At 42.6% G+C, this 12,993-nt stretch overlaps 1 long non-coding RNA gene across 1 annotated transcript; it reads left to right on the forward strand.

Moving 5' to 3' along the window:
- The first annotated feature begins 1,104 nt into the window (after nt 1–1,104).
- On the forward strand, nt 1,105–7,098 carry LOC135563593 (uncharacterized). The gene is made up of 2 exons (XR_010460400.1): nt 1,105–4,701; nt 4,830–7,098. It is a non-coding gene; the product is annotated as an uncharacterized LOC135563593 (long non-coding RNA).
- Nucleotides 7,099–12,993: the final 5,895 nt, after the last annotated feature.

The raw sequence follows: 12,993 nt of genomic DNA on the forward strand, positions 1-12,993 counted from the left end.
AAATTCAAAATGGTCTAAACCATTTGCTTTTGAGTAGGATAAAATCCAACGTTGCATGATATAATAATTGCCATTATATTAAATTCCATACTAATTTGTAAAGATAATTATTGATGAAGTACAAGCTCAACATGTTTTAGCTGACAAGTTAATGAGTGGGTAATGGTGATTGCAGATAATAGTCTGATGATAGTGGGTTGGTAGATGTCTGCCCTATGGCTCAACTCATGTGCCTATACCATTGACACACAGACACTAACAGAGGGCCTCTCAGTTTATAGAAGTCAGCTCAGAGGCCCAGCTCCTGTGCTCCAATCATTATCAGATATGACTTTAAAATGGAAAATGTAATGTGTTTATGCAACAACAACAGAAATACTGTATAGAACTGAATCCCATCAATTAATTTCCATAATCCAGGTATTCCTAAACTGGGGTAAGCACAATGCCATTGGGGGTTCGCCAAATAAAAATGTTTAATTAATTTTTTAAAATGTCAATCACATCTTTAAAAAAATATATATATATATATATTAAATTCTAAGCGTTTTCAAACATTACATTTTACATTTAAGTCATTTAGCAGACGCTCTTATCCAGAGCGACTTACAAATTGGTGCATTCACCTTATGACATCCAGTGGAACAGTAGTGCATCTAAATCTTTTAAGGGGGGTGAGAGGGATTACTTTATCCTATCCTAGGTATTCCTTAAAGAGGTGGGGTTTCAGGTGTCTCCGGAAGGTGGTGATTGACACCGCTGTCCTGGCATCGTGAGGGAGTTTGTTCCACCATTGGGGGGCCAGAGCAGCGAACAGTTTTGACTGGGCTGAGCGGGAACTGTACTTCCTCAGTGGTAGGGAGGCGAGCAGGCCAGAGGTGGATGAACGCAGTGCCCTTGTTTGGGTGTAGGGCCTGATCAGAGCCTGGAGGTACTGAGGTGCCGTTCCCCTCACAGCTCCGTAGGCAAGCACCATGGTCTTGTAGCGGATGCGAGCTTCAACTGGAAGCCAGTGGAGAGAGCGGAGGAGCGGGGTGACGTGAGAGAACTTGGGAAGGTTGAACACCAGACGGGCTGCGGCGTTCTGGATGAGTTGTAGGGGTTTAATGGCACAGGCAGGGAGCCCAGCCAACAGCGAGTTGCAGTAATCCAGACGGGAGATGACAAGTGCCTGGATTAGGACCTGCGCCGCTTCCTGTGTGAGGCAGGGTCGTACTCTGCGGATGTTGTAGAGCATGAACCTACAGGAACGGGCCACCGCCTTGATGTTGAGAACGACAGGGTGTTGTCCAGGATCACGCCAAGGTTCTTAGCGCTCTGGGAGGAGGACACAATGGAGTTGTCAACCGTGATGGCGAGATCATGGAACGGCCAGTCCTTCCCCGGGAGGAAGAGCAGCTCCGTCTTGCCGAGGTTCAGCTTGAGGTGGTGATCCGTCATCCACACTGATATGTCTGCCAGACATGCAGAGATGCGATTCGCCACCTGGTCATCAGAAGGGGGAAAGGAGAAGATTAATTGTGTGTCGTCTGCTTAGCAATGATAGGAGAGACCATGTGAGGTTATGACAGAGCCAAGTGACTTGGTGTATAGCGAGAATAGGAGAGGGCCTAGAACAGAGCCCTGGGGGACACCAGTGGTGAGAGCACGTGGTGTGGAGACGGATTCTCGCCACGCCACCTGGTAGGAGCGACCTGTCAGGTAGGACGCAATCCAAGCGTGGGCCGCGCCGGAGATGCCCAACTCGGAGAGGGTGGAGAGGAGGATCTGATGGTTCACAGTATTTTCCAACGGGGCTATACATTTGGGTGAGGTTTTTCTCTCACCTGAGTAGCCTCGTTTCACTGCCAAAAATAAAATGAAACAGTCTACTATTCAGCGAAATAACAACACAATGTCAAATACAGGTGGCCCAGTCAAATAATTAACATCCAATCACATTAACCGTTACTCTCTCGTGGGAATTCCACTAACTGTCCGTATGTAGCCAAACGTAGCTGCTGCTCATTCCAATTGCTCAAATATTGATAAATGGTTAAAGAAGTAAGGCCCGCATACATAGACACATACTAGCTCTACTGGTAGTACTGCTACTACCAGCAGTACTACACCTGCACCTGTCGACGACACAAATTGTTCTATTTCCACGAGCACATCCAATGCTACCATCAGTAATTCTAAATTTGTTGTTAGCCCAGCTAGCATGGACACTGACGGATGTGAATCTGATGCAGCCGAAGAGCTACTGCCGCTGTACCTGGGAAAGCACCGAACACCAGACAGGGACGTTGGACCATCGAAGAGGCGCAAATATGATGAGCACTACATTGATTTGGGGTTCACTTATATTTAGAGCAGTGCCTTTTCTCAACCACAGTGTGTTGTGTGTGTGTGCAAAAGTACTATCTCACTACTCTATGAAACCTTCACTGTTGACATTTAGAAACAAAACATGCCAATTTGTAAAATCAGCCACGGGAGTTTTTTGAGCGAGTATTAAGACAACTTTTGAGTAGTAAGACATGTATAAAAGCAGCAGATACCATTAATAAGAAGGGGCTAGAGGCGTCTTATTTGGTGAGCTACCGAGTGGCTAGGACAGGCAAGCCCCATACTATTGTGGAGGACTTAATTCTTTCTGCTGCTGTGGATATGGCTGGGACAATGCTGGGGGAAAAGGCCCAAAAAACTATACAGACAATGTCTTCATCAAACACTGTTTCGCGATGCATCAGTGACATGGCAGAAGATGTTTTGAAACAATTTCTGCTTTGCATACAAGCCAGTGAATTCTATGCGTTACAGCTGAATTAGTCAACAGACGTGGCGGGCCTGGCACAGATCCTGGTATATGTCCATTACGTTTATGGGGGTCAATTAAGGAAGACCTCCTCTTCTGCAAACCACTGGAAACCAGGACAACAGGAGATGAGGATTTCTTTTAAGTGCTGGACAGCTTTGTGACATCAAATGGACTTTGGTGGTCAAGATGTGTTGGTATCTGTACTGTAAAGCCATGACAGGGAGACATTGGAATGGTAACGTGTGTGCAAGCAGTTGCTCCCGACTACACTTGGGTACACTGCAGCATCCACCGAGAGGCTCTTGCTGCCAAAGGAATGCCTGACAGCTTGAAATACGTTTTGGACACTACAGTGAAAATGGTTAACTTTGTTAAAGCAACGCTCCTGAACTCGTGTTTTCTGCACTATGCAATGACATGGGCAGCGACCATGTAACGCTTTTACAACATACAGAAGAAGTGCGCTGGTTATCAAGGGGCAAAGTATTGACACTTTTTTTTAAATTGAGAGACGAGCTTAAAGTTTTCTTTATTGACTATAATTTTCACTTGTCTGACCGCTTGCGTGATGATGACGTTTCTCACATGACTGGCCTATCTGGGTGATGTTTTTTCTCGCCTGAATGATCTGAATCTAGGATTACAGGGACTATCCGCAGCTATATTCAATGTGCGGGACACAATTGAGGCTATGGTTAACCCTTGTGTTGTCTTAAGGGTAAAAAATGACCCGCCACTATGTTCGACAGCAGAGAACCTCCCTTGATATTTTTTCAACTTGACTTTTCCTAGAGTGACCCCAACATTAGTAAAAGTGAAACATCACCTTTGTTCATATTTCCATGAAAGCTGTTAACCACCAGGGTACAAAGATTGTCTTAGGGTCATTTTTGACCCGGCAGTTATAAAATCATTTACACACCACAAAGACAGACACACACACAATGAGAAATGTAGATTATTTGTGTTACTTATTGAACTCAGACAAAACTAAAACTTTTTTTGTGCATGTGCAGCATCTCCCCTCCATGACCCCACACATGACTCACGTTCACAGACAAAATAAAAACCATTTCGGACATAATAAACATTTCTTGACAGCATTGTTTACTAATGGGGAATGCAGTCAGTCTGTAAAGGTGCTGCAGATGAGTTCTCTCTTTACTGAAGCCATGAGTATGTTTCAGTGCCCAACAGGTCGTAGATCAGATTTTTTTTTCAGATGTCCAGGATGAGCAAGAGTACAATGATTTAGAAGAGGTGGTATCTGAGGAAGATGGGGAAGAATGCAACCCAAAGCACGATGCACCATCTTCAGATGAAGAAGGAGAAATCCGCCAAACTGAAAGAGACATTTTTGTCAAAGAACAGCAAAATAACATGGTCCTTGTCACCATTTGACAACCAGGGCAGGATGGCAACACAAAATGTCAAGGATGACCCCAAGGCCCACTAGACATGCAGTTACCCATGCCCAGGACATCGCCTCAACATTCTACATGTTCATCACACCAGCCATTGAAAAAACATAATCCTGGAGATGCAAAATTTGAAGGGTTTCTGTAAAATGGAGACAACTGGAAAAGGATGGATGAGATTGACCTGCGTGCTTACATAGGGCAGCTAATCTTAGCGGGTGTGTATAGGTCCCGAGGCAAGGCTACGTGTAGTCTCTGGGATGCAGGGAGTGGAAGAGTGATTTTCCGTGTCACGATGCCACTGAAAGTCTTTCACACTTTCTCAAGAATGCTATGATTTTGATAACTGTGAGTCAAGACGTGTGAGAAACAAATTGGCAGCCATAAGAGAAGTCTGGGAGAAGTGGTTTGAGCATCTGCCATACCTCTACAACCCTGGGCCTGAAGTAATAGTGGATGAACAACTGGTTCCATTCAGAGGTACATTTTTATGTTCATATCTGTAATGTAACTGATTTTCACAGTTCATTTTATTATGTATTGCTGTAATATCATTGATTTATATGATTGTTTTCTGTGACACTGATACTAATAACTTTTGTCAAAAGGTCGCTGTCCTTTCCGGCAGTATATGCCCAGCAAGCCAGCAAAGTATGGCATCAAGATATGGGTGGCCTGTGACGCACAATCCAGCTATGCTTGGAAGATGCAAGTCTACGCAGGGAAACTGACCAGTGGAGGCCCGGAGAAGAACCAGGGGATGCGGGTTGTGCTTGATGTGACAGACGGACTGAGGGGGTACAATGTCACGTGTGACAATTTCTTCACCTCTTATGAACTCAGCCAGCAGCTCTTGAAGAGGAAGATCACCATGATTGGCACAGTTAAAAAGAACAAGCCTGAGCTCCCCCCTGCACTCCTCGCAACAATGGGCAGAGAGGCCTTCTCATCAAAGTTTGCCTTCACCACCACTAGTTTCTTATCTCCCAAAGAGGAACAAGATTGTGGTCCTCCTGAGCACACTGCACAAAACGGCTGAGATCAGTGATCGTGAGGAAAGGAAGCCAGCCATCATCCTGGACTAGAACCACAAAGGAAGTGTGGACAACCTGGACAATGTGATTGAAACTTACAGCTGCAGGAGGCCCCTGGTCATCTTCCATAACATTGATGTGTCCTCAAACAATGCCTTTGATATGGAACATGATCAACCCTATTATCTTATTTTATTCTTATTTATTGTTTATGCACCTTGTGGGTGGGTGCAATGGTTTAAAAAAATGGGAGAAGACTAGTATTTTGTAGTTGAATTCCTCATTGTACAGTACATAAGAATGTATCACTGTTGCCAAAAACGTTCAAGACTGTTATTGTTTCCCCTTCAATAAAATGCATTCAGAATTACTTTCTGCACATCTATTTTCTTAGGCTATACAAGTGCTATCTCTTGCAAAACAAATGTTTACACATATGCAGTACCTTTAGCAATAATAATAATACATCTCTACTTTAGAATATTAAACGATTATGCCAGGTGTGTTGTAATAAAACGAGTGGTGTCCACTGATTAAATGCAATCTTTGCATTGTGAAGAGGGAAACCCCAGATATTCCCAAATTTTGTGATGAATGACCACTTGTTTCTTCGTGTAAAATAGATTTGGGGTTTAAAATTCAATTAAGCCGCTTTATTTTAGGGGTTTAGTGAAGGTGGGTAAAAAAATGACCCTTAGGACAAGGGGAGTATACAGAATGGTAAGACTACACAAGGGTTAAGAAGTTGGCGCAATTCTCTGTCTGTGTGAACAAGGACAACACACAGGTCTTTCCATCATTGTATGATTTTTTGTGTACAAATGAACTCAAGCTCACGAACAATGTCAAATGTGATATAGCGAAGCACCTGAGTGAGTTGGGTGCGCCATTACGCAGGTGCTTTCCCGAAATGGATGACACAAACAACGGGATTCATTATCCCTTTCATGCCCTGCCTCCAGTCCACTTACCAATATCTGAACAAGAGAGCCTCATCGAAATTGCAACAAACAATTCTGTGAAAATTGTATTTAATCAGAAGCCACTGCCAGATTTCTGGATTGGGCTGTGCTCAGAGTATCCTGCCTTAGCAAATCGCGCTATTAAGACACTGATGCCCTTTGCAACCACATACCTATGTGAGAGTGGATTCTCGGCCCTCACTAGCATGACAACTAAATACAGGCACAGACTGTGTGGAAAATGATTTTAGACTGAGACTCTCCAATACAACCCAACATTGCAGAGTTATGTGCATCCTTTCAAGCACACCCTTCTCATTAACCTGTGGGGGCTATTCTCAATTTTCGATGAACAATTCAAGTTTTAAATGTCAGATGTCTAAATAAAGAGCAAAATTATTGATTATTATATGTGCCCTGGTTCTTAAGAGCTCCTTGTCACTTCCCACGAGCCGGGTTGTGACAAAAACTCACTCGTTCTTATGTTAAATAAATGTATCTTATAGTGTGTGTGTGGCAAAAAAAAATATTAAAAAATGAGAGTGCGCTGACCCTGGTGCCAGAAGGTGTACACAGCTTGAGGTTGAATATTTGAAGGGGTACGGGACTTTAAAACATTTGGGAACCACTGCTAATCACACCAAATCATGTATGACTAAAACATATCGTTCCTGTATCATATCAGAGTTCATGTATCAAGATGCGTATCTAGATACATGGGCTCTCGAATTTACTAGGGAGCTGCACATCCCAAGTAAATATCTCATGGCCCTTTCTAATGTTGCTCTGTTTTGTCTTCTAGATATATCTGTTGTCTTGTCTATGTATTGTTGTAACGATATTACTACTCGCATGTAAATAAATAAAACATTTTCGGTTAACTTTTGTTCATTTGTTTTTCATAATATTTAGACTTAAAGAAAAGGTGAAAGTTGTGCACTCTACTCTATAGTCGTAAAAATAAATCAACCATGTTGTGATGTAGAGTGCATCTTTTATTTCTTGTTCAAAGTTTAGGCTCTTTTAGTCATCAGCACCCCTGTAAGATATCTTGTTTGTGTCTTTTTTCAGAATTTCACCACTAGAGTGTAGTAACTATGTGCACTGCATAGATCTTGTGGCTGGTCCTCTGTGAATTATGTTGCTAACTGAAGGCTGGTTAGATAATCTATGGGTTGACAGATTGAGCTAGTGGCTCTTGACAAAGTCAACCCTGAAGGCTGTCATATGCCTGAAGAGAAATAGCCTATCTAAGATGGGTCTTCAATGGCTTCCACAAGCAATATGTTCAATTTCTTTCCACCTGCCTTTGTAACTTAACATATAAGCTGTTTACAAAACTTGCACTCATATTCTTGAAAAGACAGGCCCTTTGTCTGCGCTACTTGGCACTTGAGAGCCTGCTCTCCCTCTCACTTTTCATACGGTCACAGTTACCCTCCCTGCGTCATGCTTCACTCCTCAGCAGTGGTATAAAAATACTTCAGTTGTTTTTGGGGTATATGTACTTTACTATTTATATTTTTTGTCAGCTTTTACTTCACCACATTCCTAATGCAAATATTGTACTTTTTAATCCATACATTTTCCCTGACACCCAAAAGGACTTACATTTTGAATGCTTAGCAGGACATGAAAAAGGTTCAATTCACACACTTATCAAGAGAACATCCCTGGTCATCCCTACTGCCTTTGATCTGGTGGACTCACTAAGCACAAATGCTTAATTTGTAAATGATGTCTGTGTTGAAGATAGCCCCTGGCTATCTGTAAATTTAAAAAAACAAGAAAAGGGTGCCGTCTGGCTTGCTTAATAGAAGGAATTTGAAATTATTGATACGTTTACTTGAGTCATTTTCTATTAAGGTATCTTTACTTTTACTCAAGTATGACAATTGGGTACTTTTTCCAACACTGCTCCTCACCAGCTGCATTTCTATTTGCTCCCTGGGATGCAGCAGGCGGGGCCAATGTCGGAGCTGTGAAAAGTTGGTTATGCGGACCGTTTGACCCACTTCTGAATCATGAGGCAGCAGCTTCTGCAGCTATTAGGTTACATTCTCCTCTCTTTGCGGTTGAGGGGTAGGGTGGTTTGGTAATGCTCTTCATAGATCAGATTCCACTCCACTGTGGACGCAAGTGAAAGGGATCTTGTTTTTCTGTCTTCAATGTCATACAGTAGTCTCATCAAACAGCATCAGTCCTACTTTGTTTTTGTCCCCTGTTTCTAATGACTGGGAGCTCCCTAGCTTTCTCTAGGGCAGTTTTACACAGACAATTGCTTGTTGTTTATGTTATAGTGCATTCGGAAAGTATTCAGACCCCTTGGCTTTTTCCACATTTTGTTACGTTTCAGCCTTATTCTAAAATGGATAAACAAAAACATCAATCTACACACACAACACCCAATAATGACAAAGCAAAAACAGATATCCAGTGTGCACCTTATTTACGTAGGTATTCAGACCATTTGCTATGAGACTCAAAATGAAACTCAGGTACAGTTGAAGTCGGAAGTTTACATACACCTTTGCCAAATACACTTAAAATCGGTTTTTCACAATTCCTGACATTTAATCAGAGTAAAAATTCCCTGTCTTAGGTCAGTTAGCATCACCATTTTATTTTAAGAATGTGAAATGTCAGAATAATAGAGAGATTTATTTAAGCTTTTATTTCTTTCATCACATTCCCAGTGGGTCAGAAGTCTACATGCACTCAATTAGTATTTGGTAGCATTTCCTTTAAATTGTTTAACTTGGGTCAAATGTTTCAGGTAGCCTTCCACAAGCTTCCCACAATAAGTTGGGTGAATTTTTGGCCCATTTCTCCTGACAGAGCTGGTGTAACTGAGTCAGGTTTGTAGACCTTGCTCGCAAACATCTTTTCAGTTCTAGAGACACATTTTCTATAGTATTGGTGTCAGGGCTTTGTGATGGCCACTCCAATACCTTGATTTTTTTGTCCTTAAGCCATTTTGCCACATCTTTGGAAGTATGCTTGGGATCATTGTCCATTTGGAAGACCCATTTGCGACCAAGCTTTAACTTCCTGACTGATGTCTTGGGTTGTTGCTCCAATATATCCACATAAGTTTCCTACCTCATGATGTCATCTATTTTGTGAAGTGCACCAGTCCCTCCTGCAGCAACCCCCACAACATGATGCTGCCACCCCTGTGCTTCACGATGGTCATTATGACCAAACAGTTCTATTTTTGTTACATCAGACCAGAGGACATTTCTCTAAAAAGTACAATATTTGTCCCCATGTGCAGTTGCAAACCGTAGTCTGGCTTCTCTATGGCGGTTTTAGAGCAGTGGCATCTTCCTTGCTGAGCGGCCTTTCAGGTTATGTCGAAATAGGACTAGTTTTACTGTGGATATAGATACTTTTGTACGTGTTTCCTCAAGAATCTTCACAAGGTCGTTTGCTGTTGTTCTGGGATTAATTTGCACTTTTTGCACCATAGTACGTTCATCTTTAGGAGACAGAACGCATCTCCTTCCTGAGCAGTATGACGGCAGCGTGGTCATATGGTGTTTATACTTGCGTACTATTGTTTGTACAGGTGAACGTGGTACCTTCAGGTGTTTGGAAATTGCTCCCAAGGATGAAACACACTTGTGGAGGTCTACAACTGTTTTTCTGAGGTCTTGGCTTATTTCTTTAGATTTTCCCATGATGTCAAGCAAAGAGGCACTGAGTTTGAAGGTAGGCCTTGCAAAACGTGCACAGGTACACCTCCAATTGACTCAAATGATATCAATTAGCCTATCAGAAGCTTCTAAAGCCATGACATTTTCTGGAGCTGTTTAAAGGCACAGTCAACTTAGAGTATGTAAACTTCTGACCCACTGGAATTGTGATACAGTGAAATAATCTGTTTGTAAAGAAATGGTGGAAAAATTACTTGTGTCATTCACAAAGTAGATATCCTAACTAACTTGCCAAAACTATAGTTTGTTAACAAGAAATTTGTGGAATGGTTGAAAAACAAGTTTTAATGACTCCAACCTCAGTGTATGTAAACTTCCGACTTCAACTGTTTCCATTGATCATCATTGATGTTTCTCCAACTTGATTGGAGTACACCTGTGGTAAATTCAGTTGATTTGACATGATTTGGAAAGTCACACACCTGTCTATATAAAGTCCCACAGTTGACAGTATATGTCAGAGCAAAAACCAAGCCATGAGGTCGAAGGAATTGTCCGTAGAGCTCTGAGACAGGATTGTGTCGAGGCACAGATCGGTGGAAGGGTACCAAAATGTTTCTCCATCATAATAGGTCCCCAAAAACACACTGGCCTCCATCATTCTTAAATGGAAGAAATTTGGAACAACAGACTCTTCCTAGAGCTGGCCGCCTGGCCAAACTGAGCAATCGGGGAGAAGGGCCTTGGTCAGGGAGGTGACCAAGAACTCGATGGTCACTCTGACAGAGCTTCAGAGTTCCCCTGTGGTAGATGGGAGAACCTTCCAGAAGGACAAGTATCTCTGCAGCACTCCACCAATCAGGCCTTTATGGTAAAGTGGCCAGATGTAAGCCACTCCTCAGTAAAAGACAGCCTGCTTGGAGTTTGCCAAAAGGCACCTAAAGGACTCAGACCATGAGGATAGATTCTCTGGTCTGATGAAACCAAGATTGAACTCTTTGGCCTGAATACCAAGCGTCACGTCTGGAGAAAACATGGCACCATCCCTACGGTGAAGAATGGTGGTGGCAGCATCATGCTGTGGGGATATTTGTCAGCGGCAGGGACTAGGAGACTAGTCAGGATCGAGGGAAAGATGAACGGAGCAAAGTACAGATGAAAACATTCTCCAGAGTGCCCAGGACCTCAGATTGGGGTGAAGATTCACCTTACAACAGGACAACGACCCTAAGCCCTCAACCAAGACAACGCAGGGGTGGCTTTGGGACAAGTCTCTGAATGTCCTTGAGTGACCCAGCCGGGTCTCTGGAGAGACCTGAAAATAGCTGTGCAGTAATGCTCCCCATCCAACCTGACAGAGCTTCAGAGGATCTTCAGAGAATAATGGGAGATACTCCCTAAATACAGGTGTAGCATCATACCCAAGAAGACTCGAGGCTTTAATCGCTGCCAAAGGTGCTTCAACAAAGTACTGAGTAAAGGGTCTGAATATTTATGTGAATGTGATATTTCAGTTTTATACATTTGCAAAAAATCTCTAAAAACCTGTTTTTGCTTTGTCGTTTCGGGGTATTGTGTGTAGTTTGATGAAGAAAAAACCCTATTTAATCCATTTTTGAATAAGGCTGTAACAAAAATGTGGAAAAAGTCAAGGGGTTTGACTACTTTCCAAATGCACAAATGCATACAGTAAATTACAAATTGCTCCCATTAATGAAGAACCCTGCGTCCATGGAAATGTTCATACCCATACATATTTATTACATAATACAATTCCTAACCTAAAATTTGTCTCCAGGACTGTATTTCATTGACTTTTGCAAACCAAATCATCGTCTTACTTTTTAAACTTTTTAAATGTTGTTCATCAAAACAAAACAGAAACATGAGAAATATTTTGAGTGGTTTTATAAATGGGCCGTCATTGAAAATAAAAATGTGTTCTTTAACTGACTTGCCTAGTTAAATAAAGGTAAAATAAATACCTGCTTGTAAGTGTGTTCTATGAAAGTAGATTACATTTTGGTTTTCTGAAGAGAACATACTTTTTGGTGTTCAGAGCTGACACTCACATGGTCAGTTAAAAAAAAAATATTATTTAACCTTTATTTAACTAAGCATATCAGTTAAGAACAAGTTCATATTTACAATGACGGCCTACCCCAGTGATGCTACACTGTCACTCAGAGCTGACACTCACATGGTCAGTTAAAAAAAAAATATTATTTAACCTTTATTTAACTAAGCATATCAGTTAAGAACAAGTTCATATTTACAATGACGGCCTACCCCAGTGATGCTGGGCCAATTGTGCGCCGCCCTACGGAACTCCCAATCACGGCCGGATATGATACAGCCTGAATTCGAACCAGGGACTGTAGTGACACCTCTTGCTCTGAGATGTAGTGCCTTAGACCGCTGCGCCACTCAACTGAAAATACCCCACTACCCTTCAAGAATTATAGACAAGACCATGAGCTACAACAATAATCTGTTACTATTGAAGGGGCTATTATTAGTGGAGAACAAGAGCACCTCCTCCCAGCTGCCCACTGCACTGAGGCTAGGCGTCACGGTCACCACCGAGAAATCCATGATAATCGAACATTTAAATAAGCATTTCTCTACGGCTGGCCATGCTTTCCTCCTGGCTACCCCAACCCCGGGCCAACAGCTCCGCACCCCTCGCAGCTACTTGCCCGAGCCTCTCCAGCTTCTCCTTCATCCAAACCCAGATCGCAGATGTTCTGAAAGAGCTGCAAATCCTGGACCTGTACAAATCAGCTGTGCTAGACAATCTGGACCCTCCTTTCTAAAATGATCCCCCACCATTGTTGCAACCCCTATTACCAGTCTGTTCAATTACCAGAGCTGGTCACGGGTGCACCTCAGCCACGCTCAAGGTACTAAACGATATCCTAACCGCCATCGATAAAAGACAGTACTGTGCAGCCGTTTTCATCGACCTGGCCAAGGCTTTCGACTCTGTCAATCACCGTATTCTTATCGGCAGACACAGTAGCCTTGGTTTCTCAAATGACTGCCTCGCTTGGTTCACCAACTACTTCGCAGACAGAGTTCAGTGTGTAAAATCGGAGGGCCTGTTGTCCGGACCTC

Source organism: Oncorhynchus nerka, linkage group LG21 (assembly GCF_034236695.1).
Source record: "Oncorhynchus nerka isolate Pitt River linkage group LG21, Oner_Uvic_2.0, whole genome shotgun sequence".
NCBI classification, from domain to species: domain Eukaryota; kingdom Metazoa; phylum Chordata; class Actinopteri; order Salmoniformes; family Salmonidae; genus Oncorhynchus; species Oncorhynchus nerka.